The 22515-nt window shown below is 44.3% G+C and overlaps 1 long non-coding RNA gene across 1 annotated transcript; it reads right to left on the minus strand.

Moving 5' to 3' along the window:
* Window positions 1-4699: 4699 nt before the first annotated feature.
* On the minus strand, window positions 4700-21668 carry LOC123492601. The gene is made up of 3 exons (XR_006661808.1): window positions 21656-21668; window positions 21125-21126; window positions 4700-4787 (listed from the first exon to the last, which is right to left on the minus strand). It is a non-coding gene; the product is annotated as an uncharacterized LOC123492601 (long non-coding RNA).
* Window positions 21669-22515: the final 847 nt, after the last annotated feature.

Genomic DNA, 22515 nt, shown 5'->3' on the forward strand with positions numbered 1-22515 from the left:
GCATCCAAAGAACATCATACCTACTGTGAAGCATGGGGGTGGAAACATCATGCTTTGGGGCTGTTTTTCTGCAAAGGGACCAGGACAACTGATCCGTGTAAAGGAAAGAATGAATGGGGCCATGTATCGTGAGATTTTGAGTGAAAACCTCCTTCCATCAGCAAGGGCATTGAAGATGAAACGTGGCTGGGTCTTTCAGCATGACAATGATCCCAAACACACTGCCCGGGCAACGAAGGAGTGGCTTCGTAAGAAGCATTTCAAGGTCCTGGAGTGGCCTAGCCAGTCTCCAGATCTCAACCCCATAGAAAATCTTTGGAGGGAGTTGAAAGTCTGTGTTGCCCAGCGACAGCCCCAAAACATCACTGCTCTAGAGGAGATCTGCATGGAGGAATGGGCCAAAATACCAGCAACAGTGTGTGAAAACCTTGTGAAGACTTACAGAAAACATTTGACCTGTGTCATTGCCAACAAAGGGTATATAACAAAGTATTGAGAAACTTTTGTTATTGACCAAATACTTATTTTCCACCATAATTTGCAAATAAATTCATTAAAAATCCTACAATGTGATTTTCTGGATTTTTTTCTCTCATTTTGTCTGTCATGGTTGACGTGTACCTATGATGAAAATTACAGTCCTCTCTCATCTTTTTAAGTGGGAGAACTTGCACAATTGGTGGCTGACTAAATACTTTTTTCCCCCACTGTATATATATATATATATATTGAGGTGAGAGCATTGGAAATGCTTTTGGCGGTTGAACTGCTTCTGTTTTGTGGGTGGCACTGTGTGCTGTTTACGAAGGATGGGTCCTGGCCTCTCGGGGGGCCTAGCAATCCGGGGGGACAGGGGTGGTATGCCGATCACTGGGATGACGGCCCAACTTGGGATGGGGAGGGGCTTTAGCGGGGGAATAGTGGAGAACAATTGGAGGGTTACTTAGTAGCAATGCAAATATCATGGTACAGCTATATGGACACTCAATCGCTATGGTATTTTTTATTGGTAAATTTACAAACATATATTATGATGAATAGAAACATGTATCTCATTATGGTAAGTGGTGAAATAAGTATAGCCAGTTATACTTGTAATGGCTTAGCAGTTAATAACAAAAGAAGAACAATATTTACATGGCTCAAAGTGACGGAATATAATATCTATTGTTTACAGGAAACTCATTCAACAATTCCAGATGAAGTTGTGTGGAAAAAGGACTGGGGGGGGGGGGGGCAAATAATGATTATCCACACTTCTTTGACAATATACAGTGAGGGAAAAAAGTATTTGATCCCCTGCTGATTTTGTATGTTTGCCCACTGACAAAGACATGATCAGTCTATAATTTTACAGTTTTTCTCAATTGTTTACACACAAATACTGTACTTGAGACACAATGACCACAACATGTAACTCATGCACCAACCCCCTGAACCAATTCTGCTAAACTACAAGCACAATTCCGGCTTTACACTCAAATTGCAGTTCTACAACACACTTTTTTCAAAACACTACACACAAATCTTTGCATTTGGCACAATTTTCATGCAGAAAATCTCTTGTTTTTCACAATGAACACACTGCCATTCAAATATGCACACTGACTCATCACATGGGCAAACACCCGTCACACAGTTTTACAATTAGCAATCAGAGCTTTAGCATAAAAGGGCAACAGGTGAGCTCTTCTGTTTTGGAGCAATGGATGCCAACATTGGAAACAGAGGCAGAGCCAGAGGAGTGAGAGTAAGAGGAGGAGGACGGGGAGGACAAGGACGAGGACGAGGACGAAGAAGGCCAAGGACCGTAATCTCTGATGAGATCCGAGCCACTTTGGTTGATCATGTGGTCAACCATGGTCTAACAATGAGGGAGGCTGGGCAAAGAGTACAGCCAAATTTGAGCAGGTACACTGTAGCATCCATCATCCGGACATTCCGAAATGGGAATAGGTAAGAAATCTACTCTCACTAGAAAATTGCAGTACTGCATATCAATACAGTACTCAATGAGTACAGTATTGCCTGTGGACTGTTCTGTAGGACTGTAAAAATAAAGTATGTTTCAAGTATTTGGGAAATGTATTTCTACTTTGTATTTACAGCATTTTACTATTTGTTTGGCAGAACTGAAAGATTACCAACACAAGGTGGTCGGGAACGTGTTCTGTCTCCTGAACAGGAAACTGAAATCATGAACATCGTCCTAGAAAATAACGCCATAACATTACGGCAAATACAAAGAAAAATAATAGAAAACAATGAGAGATTTCAAAATATTGATAGGGTAAGCTTATCAATACTCTACCATGTCTTGCGCAGAAATAATCTCAGGATGAAGCAGGTCTACAGGGTGCTATTGTCACACTCTGGCTCTGGGGACTTTATATGTTGAGCCAGGGTGTGTAGATTCCGTGTGTTTATGTGCTGTGTTTTGAGTGTCTAGTTGTTCTATGTCTATGTTGGCCAGAGTGGCTCCCAATCAGAGGCAACGAGTGTCAGCTGTTGTGGGTTGTCTCTGATTGGGAGCCATATTTAAACTGTATGTTTTCCCTTGGGTGTTGTGGGTTTTTGTTCCGTGTTCGGTCATTGTCACTGAGGACTTCACGAGTCGTTTATTGTTTTGTTATTTCGTGTGTATGCTTTAATTAAATAAAGGAAGTATGTTCACTACTAACGCTGTGCTTTGGTCCACTCCTTCATACGACGTTCGTGACAGAAAAACCCACCATAAAAGGACCAAGCAGCGTGTCCAGGAGCAGGCAGACTGGACATGGGAGGAAGCGCCAGGAAAGGAGATGGAGAGGCTGGCGATGGCCCAGGTGGGCAAATCGTGGTCCTGGGAGGACATGCTCGGGGGCAAGGGACCTTGGGGTAGGATTAAGGCCCTGGCGAGAGAGGAGCAGCGGCGTCAGCAGTGCCATCGTCGGACGGACGAGAGGCACCCCCAATAATTTTTTAGGGGGGGGCACACGGCATGGGCGACTGGGCAGCAGGAGGCTGCCACAGGGCGAAATGGGAGACGAGGAGAGAAGGCCACCGGGTTACGGGAGCCATTGGCGAGAGGAGGAAGGAAGTTGTAGAGGCACGGCGAGAGGTACTGAGGTGTATTGCCAGTCCGGTCCGGCCCGTTCCTGATCCCCGTTTAAGGCCAGTGGTGTGTGTTCCCAGTACGGTCCGGCCTGTTCCTGCTCCACGCACCAAGCCTACGGTGTGCGTCGACAGCCCAGCCCGGCCTGTCCCTGCTCCACGCACCAAGCCTACGGTGTGCGTCGCCAGCCCAGCCCGGTCTGTTCCTGCTCCACGCACCAAGCCTACGGTGTGCGTCGCCAGCCCAGCCCGGCCTGTCCCTGCTCCACGCACCAAGCCTACGGTGTGCGTCGACAGCCCAGCCCGGCCTGTTCCTGCTCCACGCACCAAGCCTACGGTGTGCGTCGCCAGCCCAGCCCGGCCTGTCCCTGCTCCACGCACCAAGCCTACGGTGTGCGTCGACAGCCCAGCCCGGCCTGTTCCTGCTCCACGCACCAAGCCTACGGGGTGCGTCGCCAGCCCAGCCCGGCCTGTCCCTGCTCCACGCACCAAGCCTACGGTGTGCGTCGCCAGCCCAGCCCGGCCTGTCCCTGCTCCACGCACCAAGCCTACGGTGTGCGTCGCCAGCCCAGCCCGGCCTGTCCCTGCTCCACGCACCAAGCCAGGGGTGCGAGTCGTCAGCCTGGTTCAGCCCGTTCCTGCCACTCGCACCAAGCCAGGGGTGCGAGTCGTCAGCCTGGTCCAGCCCGTTCCTGCCACTCGCACCAAGTCAGGGGTGCGAGTCGTCAGCCTGGTTCAGCCCGTTCCTGCTACTCGCACCAAGCCGGGTGCGAGTCGTCAGCCAGGTCCGGCCCGTCGCTGCTCCACGCACCAAGCCAAGGGTGCGAGTCGTCCAGTCCGGGTGAGGCCCGTTCGGCTCCACGCACCAAGCCAGGGGTGCGTATCATCAGCCCGGTCCGGTCCGTTGCTGCTCCACGCACCAAGCCAGGGGGGCGCATCGTCAGCCAGGTCCGGTCCGTTCCTGCCTCACGCGCCAAGCCAGGGGTGCGCGTCGTCAGTCCGGTGCCTGATCAGGTACCGGTCAGCTGCTCCACAACGGAGCGTAAGCAATCCGCTCCGTCGATGTCCAGTCCAGATCCAGCCAGCGGGGTCAGACCGGACCAGGGGCGCTACGGGGGAATTATGGAAGGGTGGTGGTCAAGCCTGGAGCCGGAGCCGCCTCCGAGGAGGAATGCCCACCCAGCCCTCCCCTGTTTGGGTTTTGTTGAGGCGCGGTCGCAGTCCGCGCCTTTGGGGGGGGGTACTGTCACACTCTGGCTCTGGGGACTTTATATGTTGAGCCAGGGTGTGTAGATTCCGTGTGTTTATGTGCTGTGTTTTGAGTGTCTAGTTGTTCTATGTCTATGTTGGCCAGAGTGGCTCCCAATCAGAGGCAACGAGTGTCAGCTGTTGTGGGTTGTCTCTGATTGGGAGCCATATTTAAACTGTATGTTTTCCCTTGGGTGTTGTGGGTTTTTGTTCCGTGTTCGGTCATTGTCACTGAGGACTTCACGAGTCGTTTATTGTTTTGTTATTTCGTGTGTATGCTTTAATTAAATAAAGCAAGTATGTTCGCTACTAACGCTGCGCTTTGGTCCACTCCTTCATACGACGTTCGTGACAGCTATTTGAACGCAATTCAGAAAGAGTCAAAGAATTGCGATATAACTATGTGCAAGTGAGTCCTATACAATCCCACAATTGATGCATACTCTCTTTTTGTGGATTCAACCTCACAAAAAGACGAAAGAGGGGAAGGAATATCATCGGCCAGCGTGCCATTGTTCAAGTCCCTGGCCAGCGCGGAGGGAACATCACAATGTGTGCAGCGATTACCCACCACGGCGTCATCCATCACCATGCTACCCTTGGCCCCTACAACATCGCCCATCTGATCACATTCCTGGACACCCTACACAACACACTCATTCCACCAGAGTAGATGGCCCAGAGCAGCTCAGGTACGTTGTCATTTGGGACAACGTAAGTTTCCACAGGGCTGCTCTGGTTCGTAACTGGTTCACTGCCCACTCACGCTTTTTAGTTGTTTATCTCCCTCCATATTCTCCATTCCTCAATCCTATCGAGGAATTTTTTTCTGCCTGGAGATGGAAAGTGTATGACCGAAATCCACAAACGCGTATACCTCTTCTCCAAGCTATGGAAGACGCATGTGGAGATATAGCAGCTGATGCTTTTCATGGCTGGAATCGCCATGCTAGGCGATATTTCCCCCGCTGCTTGGCCAGGGAAAACATTGCTTGTGATGTGGATGAGGTGCTGTGGCCAGACCGCAACAGGAGAGGATGCAGCATTGTTTTTTTATTGTATTTTTTAATTTTGTAATTTTTTTTTACTGTAACTGTATATATTAAATTCTGTTTTGTATGTAGACCAATGTATGTGCAAAAATGAAATATATTTGTTACCGTGTATTTGTGTGTTCTGAGTATAAAAACAATATTCTCAAATATTTTACAACACACTTATGTATGTACTGTCTGTAGTAATGGCAACACTGAACCAAAAAAAGGCCTAAGTCATTATGATGAATGGAGAAGAAGTGTTTTCCATTCATCATAGTGTTTTACATTGAGCACATCAGTGTTCAACTGGTTCTTAAAAATGTCTATCTCATCTCTGCATGTCTGGCAGACATATCAATATGGATGACGGATCACCACCTCAAGCTGAACATCGGCAAGACGGAGCTGCTCTTCCTCCCGGGGAAGGACTGCCCGTTTCATGATCTCGCCATCACGGTTGACAACTCCGTTGTGTCCTCCTCCCAGAGTGCGAAGAGCCTTGGCGTGACCCTGGACAACACCCTGTCGTTCTCCGCTAACATCAAGGCGGTGACCCGATCCTGTAGGTTCATGCTCTACAACATTCGGAGAGTACGACCCTGCCTTACACAGGAAGCGGCACAGGTCCTAATCCAGGCACTTGTCATCTCCCGTCTGGATTACTGCAACTTCGCTGTTGTCTGGGCTCCCTGCCTGTGCCATTAAACCCCTACAACTCATCCAGAATGCCGCAGCCCGTCTGGTGTTCAACCTTCCCAAGTTCTCTCACGTCACCCCCGCTCCTCCGCACACTCCACTGGCTTCCAGTTGAAGCTCGCATCTGCTACAAGACCATGGTGCTTGCCTACGGAGCTGTGAGGGGAACGGCACCTCCGTACCTTCAGGCTCTGATCAGTCCCTACACCCAAACGAGGACACTGCGTTCATCCACCTCTGGCCTGCTGGCTCCCCTACCTCTGCGGAAGCATAGTTCCCGCTCAGCCCAGTCAAAACTGTTCGCTGCTCTGGCACCCCAATGGTGGAACAAGCTCCCTCACGACGCCAGGACAGCGGAGTCACTCACCACCTTCCGGAGACATTTGAAACCCCACCTCTTTAAGGAATACCTGGGATAGGATAAAGTAATCCTTCTACCCCCCCCTTTACTCCAACCCCCCAAAAAAAATAAATAAATAAATAATAATAATAATAATAATAATAATAATAATAATAATAATAAACATTGTAAAGTGGTTATCCCACTGGCTATAAGGTGAATGCACCTATTTGTAAGTCGCTCTGGATAAGAGCGTCTGCTAAATGACGTAAATGTAAATGTAATGTCTATTCTTATGATGGTTTGTGTGTGTCATTTGAAAACAAAATACCATTTTGATAAGAAATAACATTGTTTTGAATGTAAAGTTTCATTTTGCTGGAGAATTGAGGGGTTTTGCCCATTGTGTGTGTGTTTTTTGATTTGTGTGTAGAGTTCTGAGAATATGAGGCATGCTTTCAGAAAATGTGTGTAATCAATCGAGAAAAACTGTAATAGTAGGTTTATTTGAACAGTGAGAGACAGAATAACAACAAAAAAATTCAGAAAAATGCATGTCAAAAATGTTATAAATTTATCTGCATTTTAATGAGGGAAATAAGTATTTGACCCCTCTGCAAAACATGACTTAGTACTTGGTGGCAAAACCCTTGTTGGCAATCACAGAGGTCAGACGTTTCTTGTAGTTGGCCACCAGGTTTGCACACATCTCAGGGGGGATTTTGTTCCACTCCTCTTTACAGATCTTCTCCAAGTCATTAAGGTTTCGAGGCTGACGTTTGGCAACTCGAACCTTCAGCTCCCTCTACAGATTTTCTATGGGATTAAGGTCTGGAGACTGGCTAGGCCACTCCAGGACCTTAATGTGCTTCTTCTTGAGCCACTCCTTTGTTGCCTTGGCCGTGTGTTTTGGGTCATTGTCATGCTGGAATACCCATCCACGACCCATTTTCAATGCCCTGGCTGAGGGAAGGAGGTTCTCACCCAAGATTTGACGGTACATGGCCCCGTCCATCGTCCCTTTGATGGGGTGAAGTTGTCCTGTCCCCTTAGCAGAAAAACACCCCCAAAGCATAATGTTTCCACCTCCATGTATGACGGTGGGGATGGTGTTCTTGGGGTCATAGGCAGCATTCCTCCTCCTCCAAACACGGCGAGTTGAGTTGATGGCAAAGAGCTCGATTTTGGTCTCATCTGAGCACAACATTTTCACCCAGTTCTCCTCTAAATCATTCAGATGTTCATTGGCAAACTTCAGACAGGCCTGTATATGTGCCTTCTTGAGCAGGGGGACCTTGCAGGCGCTGCAGAATTTCAGTCCTTCACGGCGTAGTGTGTTACCGATTGTTTTCTTGGTGACTATGGTCCCAGCTGCCTTGATATCATTGACAAGATCCTCCCGTGTAGTTCTGGGCTGATTCCTCACCGTTCTCATGATCATTGCAACTCCACGAGGTGAGATCTTGCATGGAGCCCCAGGCCGAGGGAGATTGACAGTTATTTTGTGTTTCTTCCATTTGCGAATAATCGCACCAACTGTTGTCACCTTCTCACCAAGCTGCTTGGGTCTTGTAGCCCATTCCAGCCTTGTGTAGGTCTACAATCTTGTCCCTGACATCCTTGGAGAGCTCTTTGGTCTTGGCCATGGTGGAGAGTTTGGAATCTGATTGATTGATTGCTTCTGTGGACAGGTGTCTTTTATACAGGTAACAAGCTGAGATTAGGAGCACTCCCTTTAAGAGTGTGCTCCTAATCTCAGCTCGTTACCTGTATAAAAGACACCTGGGAGCCAGAAATCAATCAGACAGGTTTTTACATGGACGATACATTGGAGATAATATAAGGCAAGTACTGGAAACAATAGAACACTATGAAAAATCTGGGAAACCAGGCCTGCTATTCATAGCAGATTTTGAAAAGGCATTTGATAAAGTACGACTGGAGTTTATATATAAATGCCTGGAGCATTTCAATTTGGGAGAATCTCTTATAAAATGGGCTAAATCATGTATAGTAACCCTAGGTGTAAAATAGTAAATAATGGCTATTTCTCAGAAAGTTTTAAACTGTCAAGAGGAGTAAACAAGGTTATCCACTATCGGCATATCTATTTATTATGGCCATCGAAATGTTAGCTATTAAAAATCAGATCCAACAATAATATCAAGGGATTAGAAATCCAGGGCTTAAAAACAAAGGTGTCATTGTATGCTGATGATTCATGTTTTCTTTTAAATCCACAACTTGAATTCCTCCACAGCCTCATAGAGGATCTAGATACATTTTCTAACCTCTCTGGATTACAACCAAATTATAATAAATGTATTGTATTACGTATTGGATCACTAAAAAATCAAATTTTTATAAAATAGTCTGATAGTGATGTGGATATACTCGGAATACATATCCCAAATGAAATAAATAATCTCACTTTTAATAGAAAGTTAGCAAAAATAGATAAGATCCTGCTATCATGAAAAGATAAATACCTGTCTATTTGTGGGAAAATCACACTGATTAACTCTTTAGTATTATCCCAGTTTACCTATTTGCTTATGGTCTTGCCTACGCCTAGTGAACAGTTTTTTAAATGATATGATTAAAAAAGATTCAATTTTATTTGGAACGGCAGGCCAGACAAAATTAAACGGGCCTATTTATATAATGAATATGAATTCGGAGGACAGAAATTGTGAAATATTAAAGCATTAGACCTATCACTAAAAGATTCAGTTATACAAAAGTTATACTTAAATCCAAACTGGTTCTCTAGCAAATTAGTAAGATTGTCTCACCCCATGTTCAAGAATGGCCTTTTTCCCTTTATTCAGATTACAACCTATCACTTTCAGTTATTTGAAAAGGAAATCAATTTCAATTTAATCCTCCAGAAATGACAGAACAAATAATGCAACAAATATTGTGGTTAAACTCAAATATATTAATTGATTTAAAAAAAAGGTATAATCTAAACTATATCATAGGTAGGACTGTTGGAGTTATGTCCCATATGCAGCTAACAGAAACATATGGAAATGTCTGCTCTAACCAAAATTACAATCAAATAATTGCAGCATTACCTCAAAAATGGAAGAGGAATGTGGAAGGGGGAAAAAAGTAAGGAACTTGTCTGTCAACCCTGCATTAAAGAACATAATTGGTTAAAGAAAATTGTGATAAATAAAAAAGTATAACTGGTTTCATTTAAGGACCAACGGATTGACAGCCATCCCATATAGATTGCAAAATAGTTGGGAAGAGATTTTTGACGTACCGATTCCATGGCATAGTGTTTACGAACTGATATGCAAAACGACGCCTGATTCAAAACTTAGAGTTGTTAAATTTAAATTATTATACAAAATTCTTGCTACCAATATAATGTTATTTATATGGGGGATACAATCTTCTCAGCTCTGCAGATTTCGCTGCGAAGAGACAGAATCATTAGATCATTTGTTTTGGTAATGTCCATTTGTGGCTTGTTTTTGGTCACAGGTCCAGGAATGGCTGAAGGACTGCAATATTTACCTGGAGCTAACCCTGCAGAGAGCACTACTGGGTGATCTGAAAAGTCATAGTCAATCAATCAATAATATAATAATACTTTTAGCAAAAATGTTTATTTTCAATGTACAATCTGCAGAAACAATGAGAATAGAAGGGTTCAAAACTTTTGTGAAACATCACAGCACAATTGAAAAATATATGGCAAATAAAAATCCAATGTGGATGGTGTTAAGAGATAGATGGGAGGTGTTGAATGGAGCTGAAGGATGGGAATAATAACAACTAACAACAACTAATAACAGCAAGATAACTAATGTAGGGCATACTGTGTCCATAATAAGTATATAGGTTATAGGTTGAAAGCTTTTGTGAAGGAGCACAGTTGGAGAGATATTGCATATAGAAGCAAACCGGATGGACTTCATGAAAATGATCAGAGAGGTTGAGGGTAGAGGAAGTTCAGGAGTAAAAACAAACAATTACAATTATTGTAAAATTGACTGTGTCCATAAAATGTATATAGTATGTATAAGCTGGAAGTAGAGGCCTAAGCGTTGTTGTTCAATAGTTTACTCCAATTAGGGAAGGGGTGGTGGGGTTGGAAAGTAATAAAGGGAGATATATTTTTTTAAAGGATATGTACAGTTTAAGTCGGAAGTTTACATACACTTAGGTTGGAGTCATTAAAACTTGTTTTTCAACCACTCCACAAATTTCTTGTTGACAAACTATCGTTTTGGCAAGTCGGTTAGGACATCTACTTTGTGCATGACACAAGTCATTTTTCCAACAATTGTTTACAGACAGATTATTTCACTTATAATTCACTGTATCACAATTCCAGCTGGGACCATAGTCACCAAGAAAACAATTGGTAACACACTACGCCGTGAAGGACTGAAATCCTGCAGCACCCGCAAGGTTCCCCTGCTCAACAAAGCACATACGTATACAGGCCCGTCTGAAGTTTGCCAATGAACATCTGAATGATTCAGAGGAGAACTGGGTGAAAGTGTTGTGGTCAGATGAGACCAAAATCGAGCTCTTTGGCATCAACTCAACTCGCCGTGTTTGGAGGAGGAGGTAGCTCAGCTGGTAGAGCACGGCGCTTGTAACGCTAAGGTAGTGGGTTCGATCCCCGGGACCACCCATACACAAAAAAAAAAAAAAATGTATGCACGCATGACTGTAAGTCGCTTTGGATAAAAGCGTCTGCTAAATGGCATATTATATATTATTATTATAACACCATCCCCACCGTCAAACATGGAGGTGGAAACATTATGCTTTTGGGGTGTTTTTCTGCTAAGGGGACAGGACAACTTCACCGTATCAAAGGGACGATGGACAGGGCCATGTACCGTCAAATCTTGGGTGAGAATCTCCTTCCCTCAGCCAGGGCATTGAAAATGGGTCGTGAATGGGTATTCCAGCATGACAATGACCCAAAACAACAAAGGCAACAAAAGAGTGGCTCAAGAAGAAGCACATTAAGGTCCTGGAGTGGCCTAGCCAGTCTCCAGACCTTAATCCCATAGAAAATCTGTGGAGGGAGCTGAAGGTTTGAGTTGCCAAACGTCAGGCTCGAAACCTTAATGACTTGGAGAAGATCTGCAAAGAGGAGTGGGACGAAATCCCTCCTGAGATGTGTGCAAACCTGGTGGCCAACTACAAGAAACGTCTGACCTCTGTGATTGCCAACAAGGGTTTTGCCACCAAGTACTAAGTCATGTTTTGCAGAGGGGTCAAATACTTATTTCCCTCATTAAAATGCAAATCAATGTATAACACTTTTGATATGTGTTTTTCTGGATTTTGTTGTTGTTATTCTGTCTCTCACTGTTCTAATAAACCTACTATTAAAATTATAGACTGATCATGTCTTTGTCAGTAGAAAAACGTACAAAATCAGCAGGGGATCAAATACTTTTTTCCCTTTTGATTTGTCAAAATTTGCACTAAGAATGGCATATTAAAGTTACTAACTGAATATTGTTGTTGTATAGGTGGAGTTATGGGCCAATTTGCATATATTACATTTTATTCCTCTAAGTACACATGGTGTACTGCATTAAAATCTTTTTTATTTTAGTTTAAAACCATTTCGAAATGTTTATCCCAATGTCACACATTGGCCCCATTATTTATAGAAAGACCCATATATGCTAGAATGTGTTTTATGGTTGTGTAACAGTGCATTGCAGTATTATATGTTCGTGAGAGGCAGTAGAATGGTGTGTGTATAGCTATGTGTATGTGACAGAGCACTGTGTTTCGACAGCAGGTGTCTCTGCTCTCTACAGCTGTGTCTAAATTACTTTTGTTAAGATACTTTGGTCTTTGACCTCCCTGTGATTCCCTTCACATCCCTGAGGGTTGGGAGGGAAAGGGTACGGTAGTCCCACACCCTCTACTCTTTATGAAGAAAGTGTGTGTGTGTGTGTGTCTTTGTGTATCTGTGTGTGTGTCTCTGTCTGTGTCTTTAGCTGTTTTATATGTGTTTGTATGCATTGCACACATGTGCCGCATTTCCTTGTTATTGTTTGTCATCCTTTGTGTGTACATGAATAAAGCAGAGGAGAAAGGAGGGTATGAAATTACAGCGATCTAATAAATGAATTCATTGCGCATGAGACCACGCTTGATTTCCATTTCCATTTCCGTCACTTACGCAAGTCAAATCTTTATAAAGTACACCAGTTAGTTGTAAACCTTACAGTCGTATCACAATATGGTGACATAAGGTGACATAAGACCCCCAAAAATAGTTGTCATGTGTTTGAACATGGTTCAGAATCCTTTGCCTGAACAGGTTGCCTATATTGTTAATGTTGTATCTTTGGCAATGCACGTAGGAAAATGAAGGAATTACCTTTAATAATAGCTTAAAATGAATTGAATAGATGTAATAAATAATGCACATTCCAGTCCACTTAACCAAAGGCTGTATCTCGTAGGAGTGATGAACGCTGAATATACAGTGGGGAAAAAAAGTATTTAGTCAGCCACCAATTGTGCAAGTTCTCCCACTTAAAAAGATGAGAGAGGCCTGTAATTTTCATCATAGGTACACGTCAACTATGACAGACAAAATGAGATTTTTTTTTTCAGAAAATCACATTGTAAGATTTTTTTAGGAATTTATTTGCAAATTATGGTGGAATATAAGTATTTGGTCAATAACAAAAGTTTCTCAATACTTTGTTATATACCCTTTGTTGGCAATGACACAGGTCAAATGTTTTCTGTAAGTCTTCACAAGGTTTTCACACACTGTTGCTGGTATTTTGGCCCATTCCTCCATGCAGATCTCCTCTAGAGCAGTGATGTTTTGGGGCTGTCGCTGGGCAACACGGACTTTCAACTCCCTCCAAAGATTTTCTATGGGGTTGAGATCTGGAGACTGGCTAGGCCACTCCAGGACCTTGAAATGCTTCTTACGAAGCCACTCCTTCGTTGCCCGGGCGGTGTGTTTGGGATCATTGTCATGCTGAAAGACCCAGCCACATTTCATCTTCAATGCCCTTGCTGATGGAAGGAGGTTTTCACTCAAAATCTCACGATACATGGCCCCATTCATTCTTTCCTTTACACGGAACAGTCGTCCTGGTCCCTTTGCAGAAAAACAGCCCCAAAGCATGATGTTTCCACCCCCATGCTTCACAGTAGGTATGATGTTCTTTGGATGCAACTCAGCATTCTTTGTCCTCCAAACACGACGAGTTGAGTTTTTACCAAAAAGTTCTATTTTGGTTTCATCTGACCATATGACATTCTCCCAATCCTCTTCTGGATCATCCAAATGCACTCTAGCAAACTTCAGACGGGCATGGACATGTACTGGCTTCAGCAGGGGGACACGTCTGGCACTGCAGGATTTGAGTCCCTGGCGGCGTAGTGTGTTACTGATGGTAGGCTTTGTTACTTTGGTCCCAGCTCTCTGCAGGTCATTCACTAGGTGTGGTTCTGGGATTTTTGCTCACCGTTCTTGTGATCATTTTGACCCCACGGGGTGAGTTCTTGTGTGGAGCCCCAGATCGAGGGAGATTATCAGTGGTCTTGTATGTCTTCCATTTCCTAATAATTGCTCCCACAGTTGATTTCTTCAAACCAAGCTGCTTACCTATTGCAGATTCAGTCTTCCCAGCCTGGTGCAGGTCTACAATTTTGTTTCTGGTGTCCTTTGACAGCTCTTTGGTCTTGGCCATAGTGGAGTTTGGAGTGTGACTGTTTGAGGTTGTGGACAGGTGTCTTTTATTACTGATAACAAGTTCAAACAGGTGCCATTAATACAGGTAACGAGTGGAGGACAGAGGAGCCTCTTAAAGAAGAAGTTACAGGTCTGTGAGAGCCAGAAATCTTGCTTGTTTGTAGGTGACCAAATACTTATTTTCCACCATAATTTGCAAATAAATTCATAAAAAATCCTACAATGTGATTTTCTGGATTTTTTTTCTCAATTTGTCTGTCATAGTTGACGTGTACCTATGATGAAAATTACAGGCCTCTCTCATCTTTTTAAGTGGGAGACCTTGCACAATTGGTGGCTGACTAAATACTTTTTTTCCCCACTGTATGTTGGTTATGTATAAACAATAAGGAAAATGAGAAGTTGTGAGAATTATCTTTCTAATGAGAGAGTGTAGTGTATCTAATTGCAGAGGCCTTGCTGCTTTCTTCATCACTGAGTGGCCCTTTCATCTGAATGATCAACTGTGATGGAAATCTCTTGATTTAGGAGTTGTTCTCTCTCTCTCTCTCTCTCCCTCTCTCCCTCTTAAAGGTTGCTTGGACACTAGTTCACAAGGACCAGGCATACTGTGTGCCTGGGTGGACAATAATCAACAACCTTTTTCTGTTGAGAGATGTAGTAGACATCGCTAGGATGTACAGTGCCTTGTAAAAGTATTCATCCCCCTTGGCATTTTTCCTATTTTGTTGCATTACAACCTGTAATTTAAATTGATTTTTATTTGGATTTCATGTAATGGACATACACAAAATAGTCCAAATTGGTGAAGTGAAATTAAAAAAATAACTTGTTAAAAAAAATTCTAAAAAAGGAATAATGGGAAAGTGTTGCGTGCATATGTATTCACCACCTTTGCTATGAAGCCCCTAAATAAGACCTGGAGCAACCTATTACCTTCAGAAGTCACATAATTAGTTAAATAAAGTCTACCTGTGTGCAATCTAAGTGTCACATGATCTGTCACATGACCTCAGTACATATATTCTGAAAGGCCCCAGAGTCTTCAACACCACTAAGCAAGGGGCACCACCAAGCAAGCGGCACCATGAAGACCAAGGAGCTCTCCAAACAGGTCAGGGACAAAGTTGTGGAGAAGTGCAGATCAGGGTTGGGTTATAAAAAAATATCAGAAACTTTGAACATCCCACGGAGCACCATTAAATCCTTTATTAAAACATTGAAAGAATATGGCACCACAACAAACCTGCCAGGAGAGGGCCACCCACCAAAACTCACGGACCAGGCAAGGAGGGCATTAATCAAAGAGGCAACAAAGAGACCAAAGATAACCCTGAAGGAGCTGCAAAGCTCCACAGCGGAGATTGGAGTATCTGTCCATAGGACCACTTTAAGCCGTACACTCCACAGAGCTGGGCTTTACGGAAGAGTGGCCAGAAAAAGCCATTGCTTAAAGAAAATCCATGTGGGAGACTCCCCAAACATATGGAAGAAGGTACTCTGATCAGATGAGACTAAAATTGAGCTTTTTGGCCATCAACGAAAACACTATTGTTGGCGCAAACCCAACACCTCTCATCGCCCCGAGAACACCATCCCCACAGTGAAGCATGGTGGTGGCAGCATCATGCTCTGGGGATGTTTTTCATCGGCAGGGACTGGGAAACTGGTCAGAATTGAAGGAATGATGGATGGCGCTAAATACAGGGACATTCTTGAGGGAAACCTGTTTCAGTCTTCCAGAGATTTGAGACTGGGATGGAGGTTCACCTTCCAGCAGGTCAATGACCTTACTGCTAAAGCAACACTTGAGTGGTTTAAGGGGAAACATTTAAATGTCTTGGAATGGCCTAGTCAAAGCCCAGACCTCAATCCAATTGAGAATCTGTGGTATGACTTAAAGATGGAACCCATCCAACTTGAAGGAGCTGGAGCAGTTTTGCCTTGAAGAATGGGCAAAAATCCCAGTGGCTAGATGTGCCAAGACATACCCCAAGAGACTTGCAGCTGTAATTGCTGCAAAAGGTGGCTCTACAAAGTATTGATTTTGGGGAGGGGGGTTGAATAATTATGCACGCTCAAGTTCTGTTTTTTTGTTTTATTTCTTGTGAAATATTTTGCATCTTCAAAGTGGTAGGCATGTTGTGTAAATCAAATGATACAAACCCCCCAAAAATCTATTTTAATTCTAGGTTGTAAGGCAACAAAATAGGAAAAATGCCAAGGGGGGTGAATACTTTCGCAAGCCACTGTATGATCAGGATCTGGGATTATTTTCTATAGATCAAGAAAAAGCTTTTGATTGTATGTGTCATGCCTATCTGTTTAGGACCATGGAAGCTTTTGGCCTGGGTAGTGGGTTTAGATCATGGGTCAAGCTATTGTAGTGCAGGGCTTCCGGTATGGTACATTTGGGGGAGTGGGTTGAGCCGGCCAGTCCCAGTTAGGAGAGGGATTAGGCAGGAGTATCCACTCTCAAGTCAGTTCTACTGTCTAGCCATAGATCCACTGCTGTGTATGCTGAGGGAGAGGCTGCAGGGGATGTCAGTTCCGGGGGCAGTTGGTGGGGAGTCGGTTTCAGTGTCGGCTTATGCTGATGATGGAATGGTTTGTCAAGTGGCAGGGAGATGTGGAGGACGTTAGCAGGGCTTTGGTGTTGTTTGAGCGGGCGAAATCAGCTAAGGTGAATTGGAAGAAAAGTGAGGGTCTGATTATGGGGAGATGGGCCAAAGCAGGATGTCCTAAACTTCTTGGGGGGCTACAATGGGGCAGAGTTGGGATGAAGTTCCTAGGGGTATTTTGGGGGTCCTCAGAATTTCAGGAGAGAAACTGGGAGGGGCTGGTGGTACAGGTTGCAGCTAAATTGTCTAAATGGTGGTGGTTGTTGCCACTGATGTCTTTCAGGGGAAGTGTCCTGGTCACTAACAACTTGGCCGCTTCAATGCTCTGGCACAGGTTAATGGTGTTGGCCCCCCACAGAGTCTCGTCAGACAGCTGCAAAAGTTACTTGTCGACTTTTTTTGGTCAACACTGGACACGCGCAGCAGTGTTACACCTGCATTTGCATGAGGGGGGACAAGGGCTGGTAGACATTGGGTCCAGAGTTGCAGCTTTCCATCTACAAGCTACACAGGGACTTCCATACCAGCAGGGGATGTGCTGGAGAGACACTGCATGGGCTATTCTAAGGAGGGCAGGGGGCCTTTGATACGACAAGCACTTGTTCCTTTTGGACCTGGAGCAGGTCGGTATGTCAACCATTACCCCGTTCTACCGCACTGTGCTTCAGGCGTGAAAAGAGACTAACTGTTCACAGAGACGTTTCTCGGTCAGGAGCTTGGATAATGGAGGAGCCACTGTTCCACAACCCACTCATCCAGACCAGAGTGCTGACCTCTGCAAGCTTGCGAGCTAGACTTGTGAGAGTGGAGTTGGGTGACCTGAGAGAGGAGGCTGGGTGGAAATGGCAAAGGCTTCTTCCAAAAAGTCATCCAGGCTGATAAGTTTAGTGTAGTCAACATGCAAAGGGACTGTCTAGGTAATTACTTGTTGGGGCAGGCAAAAATGTATGTTTGTAAGACCAGGAAGCATCAGATGCAGGGGACAGGGTGTACGGACCCCAGAGCTATGCTGCTGGGGCTGGTGCGGGCTCAGCTGACACTGGAGCATACTACTGTACTCTGGTGAACCCCCTGGGGGAGTTTGCAGAGGTCAGCCGGGGAGGACGAGGAGGGGGGTTTGGTTTGAACTTTTTAGGTCCATTACAATGAAGAAAAGATTGTGCTTTTAATGATGTAACTATTGGGCCAATAAAGGTATTTTTTCAAATAAAAAAATATATTTCTCGCTCCCCTCTCTGTTCCTCTGTTTGGCCTTTAACACTCCATCTCCTCCCTCCAACAGGAAGAGGAAACAAGGTGGGGTTAACACTTAAGACAGTAATCACACCTGCATCCCTTAGAGTTGTCTCCCTGGGAAACTTAATATCTGTCTCTCTGCTAGCTCAAAGTGAAGCCAACTTGTACCAGTAATTGCATAGGGATCCAGAGGGACGGTTGTAAAGAGAAGAACTGTAGAGTAATATACTTTTGGATGAGAGATAGAGTGGAAGCTCAGCTACCACCAACTGACAGATTGCTACAGTGCATTCGGAAAGTATTCAGTTCCCTTCCGTTTTTCTACATTTTGTGACGTTACAGCCTTATTCTAAAATGGATTAAATAAATGTTCTCATCAATCTACACACAATACCGCATAATGACAAAGTGAAAACAGGGTTTAAGAAATGTATGGACATTTATGAAAAAAAAATAGAAATACCTTATTTACATAAGTATTCAGACCCTTTGCTATGAGACTCGAAATTGAGCTCAGGTGTATCCTGTGTCCATTGATCATCCTTGAGATGTTTCTACAACTTGATTAGAGTCCACCTGTGGTAAATTAAATTGATTGGACATGATTTGGAAAGGCACACGCCTGTCTATATAAGGTCCCACAGTTGACAGTGCATGTCAGAGCAAAAACCAAGCCATGAGGTCGAAGGAATTGTCCGTAGAGCTCCGAGACAGTATTGTGTCAAGGCACAGATCTGGGGAAGGGTCCCAAAAAATGTCTGCAGCATTGAAGGTCCCCAAGAACACAGTGGCCTCCATCATTCTTAAATGGAGGAAGTTTGGACCACCAAGACTCTTCCTAGACCTGGCCGCCCGGCCAAACTGAGCAATCAGGGGAGAAGGGCCTTGGTCAGGGAGGTGACCAAGAACCCGATGGTCACTCTGACAGAGCTCCAGAGTTCCTCTGTGGAGATGGTGTGGTAGAAATATTTAACTCAAAAGTATCTCTAAAAAAACCGGAGCTTTTGAATTCAGAATATACTTTATTAAAGCGCAACAAAGCAGGGCTGGTCCATGGAGCAACTTCCTGACCTGACTCGGAGCTCTCTTTTTATACAGACACAATGCATAGTCATGCTCATACAACCTACACAGTTACTCCATTATATGTACATGATTAACATCCTTCGGTGTCACATGTTGTTTACCCTCATAGATATCATCCTGACTAACTTACCCTCTAAATACACCTCCGCTGTCTTCAACCAGGATCTCAGCGATCACTGCCTTATTGCCTGTGTCCGTAACGGGTCCGCGGTCAAACGACCACCCCTCATCACTGTCAAACGCTCCCAAAAACACTTCAGCGAGCAGGCCTTCCTAATTGACCTGGCCCAGGTATCCTGGATGGATATAGATCTCATTCCGTCAGTAGAGGATGCCTGGTTGTTCTTTAAAAGTAATTTCCTCTCAATCTTAAATAAACATGCCCCTTTCAAAAAAATACAGAACTAAGAACAGATATAGCCCCTGGTTCTCCTCAGACTTGACTGCCCTTGACCAGCACAAAAACATCCTGTGGCGTACTGCATTAGCATCAAATAGCCCCCGCGATATGCAACTTTTCAGGGAAGTTAGGAACCAATATACACAAGCAGTTAGGAAAGCAAAGGCTAACTTTTTCAAACAGAAATTTGCATCCTGTAGCACTAACTCCAAAAAGTTTTGGGACACTGTAAAGTCCATGGAAAATAAGAGCACTTCCTCCCAGCTGCCCACTGCACTGAGGCTAGGAAACACTATCACCACCGATAAATCTACAATAATCGAGAATTTCAACAAGCATTTTGCTACGGCTGGCCATGCTTTCCACCTGGCTACCACTACCCCGGCCACCAGCTCTGCACCCTCCGCTGCAACTTGCCCATGCCCCCCGGCTTCTCCTTCACACAAATCCAGACAGCTGATGTTCTGAAAGAGCTGCAAAATCTGGACCCCTACAAATCATCTGGGCTAGACAATCTGGACCCTTTCTTTCTAAAACTAGCCGCCAAAATTGTCGCAACCCCTATTACTAGCCTGTTCAACCTCTCTTTCGTAACGTCTGAGATCCCCAGAGATTGAAAGCTGCCGCGGTCATCCCCCTCTTCAAAGGGGGTGACACTCTAGATCCAAACTGTTACAGACCCATATCCATCCTGCCCTGCCTTTCAAAAGTTTTTGAAAGGCAAGTCAACAAACAGATCACCGACCATTTCGAATCCCACCGTACCTTCTCCGCTATGCAATCCGGTTTCCGAGCTGGTCATGGGTGCACTTCACCCACGCTCAAGGTCCTAAACGATATTATAACCGCGATCGATAATAGACAGTACTGTGCAGCCGTTTTCATTGACCTGGCCAAGGCTTTCGACTCTGTCAACCACCGCATTCTTATTGGCAGACTAAATAGCCTTGGTTTCTCAAATGACTGCCTCGCCTGGTTCACCAACTACTTCTCAGATAGAGTTCAATGTGTCAAATCGGAGGGCCTGTTGTCTGGACCTATGGCAGTCTATGGGGTGCCACAGGGTTCAATTCTTGGGCCGACTCTTTTCTCTGTGTATATCAATGACGTCGCTCTTGCTGCTGGTGACTCTCAGATCCACCTCTACGCAGACGACACCATTTTGTATACATCTGGCCCTTCATTGGACACTGTGTTAACAAACCTCCAAACGAGCTTCAATGCCATACAACACTCCTTCAGTAGCCTCCAACTGCTCTTAAACACTAGTAAAACTAAATGCATGCTCTTCAACCGAACGCTGCTTGCACCTGCCCACCCGACTAGAATCACTACTCGGACGGGTCTGACCTAGAGTATGTGGACAACTACAAATATCTAGGTGTCTGGTTAGACTGTAAACTCTCCTTCCAGACTCACATTAAGAATCTCCAATCCAAAGTTAAATCTAGAATCGGTTTCCTATTTCGCAACAAAGCCTCCTTCACTCATGCTGCCAAACATGCCCTCGTAAAACTGACTATCCTACCGATCCTTGACTTCGGCGATGTCATTTACAAAATAGCCTCCAACACTCTATTCAGCAAATTGGATGTAGTCTATCACAGTGCCATCCGTTTTGTCTCCAAAGCCCCATATACTACCCACCACTGTGACCTGTACGCTCTTGTTGGCTGGTCCTCACTACATATTCGTCGCCAAACCCACTGGCTCCAGGCCATCTATAAATCACTGCTAGGCAAATCCCCGCCTTATCTTAGCTCATTGGTCACCATAGCAACACCCACCCGCAGTCTGCGCTCCAGCAGGTATATCTCACTGGTCATCCCCAAAGCCAACACCTCCTTTGGCCACCATTCCTTCCAGTTCTCTGCTGCCAATGACTGGAACAAATTGCAAACATCTCTGAAGCTGGAGACACTTATCTCCCTCACTAACTTTAAGCATCAGTTGTCAGAGCACCTTACCGATCACTGCACCTGTACACAGCCCATCTGAAATTAGCCCGCCCAACTACCTCATCCCTATATTGTTATTTATTTTGCTCATTTGTACCCCAGTATCTCTATTTGCACATCATCTCTTGCACATCTATCATTCCAGTGTTAATACTAATTGTAATTATTTTGCACTATAGCCTATTTATTGCCTTACCTCCATAACTTGCTACATTTGCACACACTGTATATATATGTATTTCTGTTGTATTTTTGACTTTGTTTTGTTTTACCCCATATGTAACTCTGTGTTGTTGTTTTTCTCAACTGCTTTGCTTTATCTTGGCCAGGTCGCAGTTGTAAATGAGAACTTGTTCTCAACTGGTTTACCTGGTTAAATAAAGGTTAAATAAAAAAATATATATAAAAAAAAAAACTCACGAGGGCTACTTGCGTTTCTCTAAATGGGGCCTCTGTCTCTTGTCTCATTATATTGGTGGCGTGACTCAAGAAATTATATACATACGTACGTTAAAGAACAATCACACTCTGTATTGACTATATTCACTATCCAGGCATGCATTTGGAGTACAAAGTATCAATCATGTTCATTCTGTTTTATCCTTATCATTTCATAACACATTATAAAACATATCAATTAATACTTAAACATGGTTTACACATGTCATGTCCATAACCCATTCTCAACCACATACATTTAAGCCTTTCCCAACAGCCATCCTCCCAGGACCTTGAGCCACTATGGTTTTTCCTTGTGACTATGTGCATGTGGCTATGTGTGTCAGGTCATAAGCACAAACAAGTGGCAACACCAGTTTCATTGTTACTCCTATCTCCACACAGCTACAACGAGAAACAACATGGGTCTACACAGGTCTTTCTCTGTTCCTGAAGTTTTATCTCCATCACATGTAATTGACATACCCAGACCAGCTGCAGGGAGCTAGAGGGAACCGTCCATTATCAGAAGCACAGCATTTGCACTAAAGAAATATCTCTGCTCTGTTTTAACCCTTTAATTGGTTCTTAATCCATAAGCATTTAAGGCATATAGGCGTTTCATTCTACAACATGCATAAT

This window comes from Coregonus clupeaformis, chromosome 1, assembly GCF_020615455.1.
Source record: "Coregonus clupeaformis isolate EN_2021a chromosome 1, ASM2061545v1, whole genome shotgun sequence".
In the NCBI taxonomy this organism is placed as follows: Eukaryota; Metazoa; Chordata; class Actinopteri; order Salmoniformes; family Salmonidae; genus Coregonus; species Coregonus clupeaformis.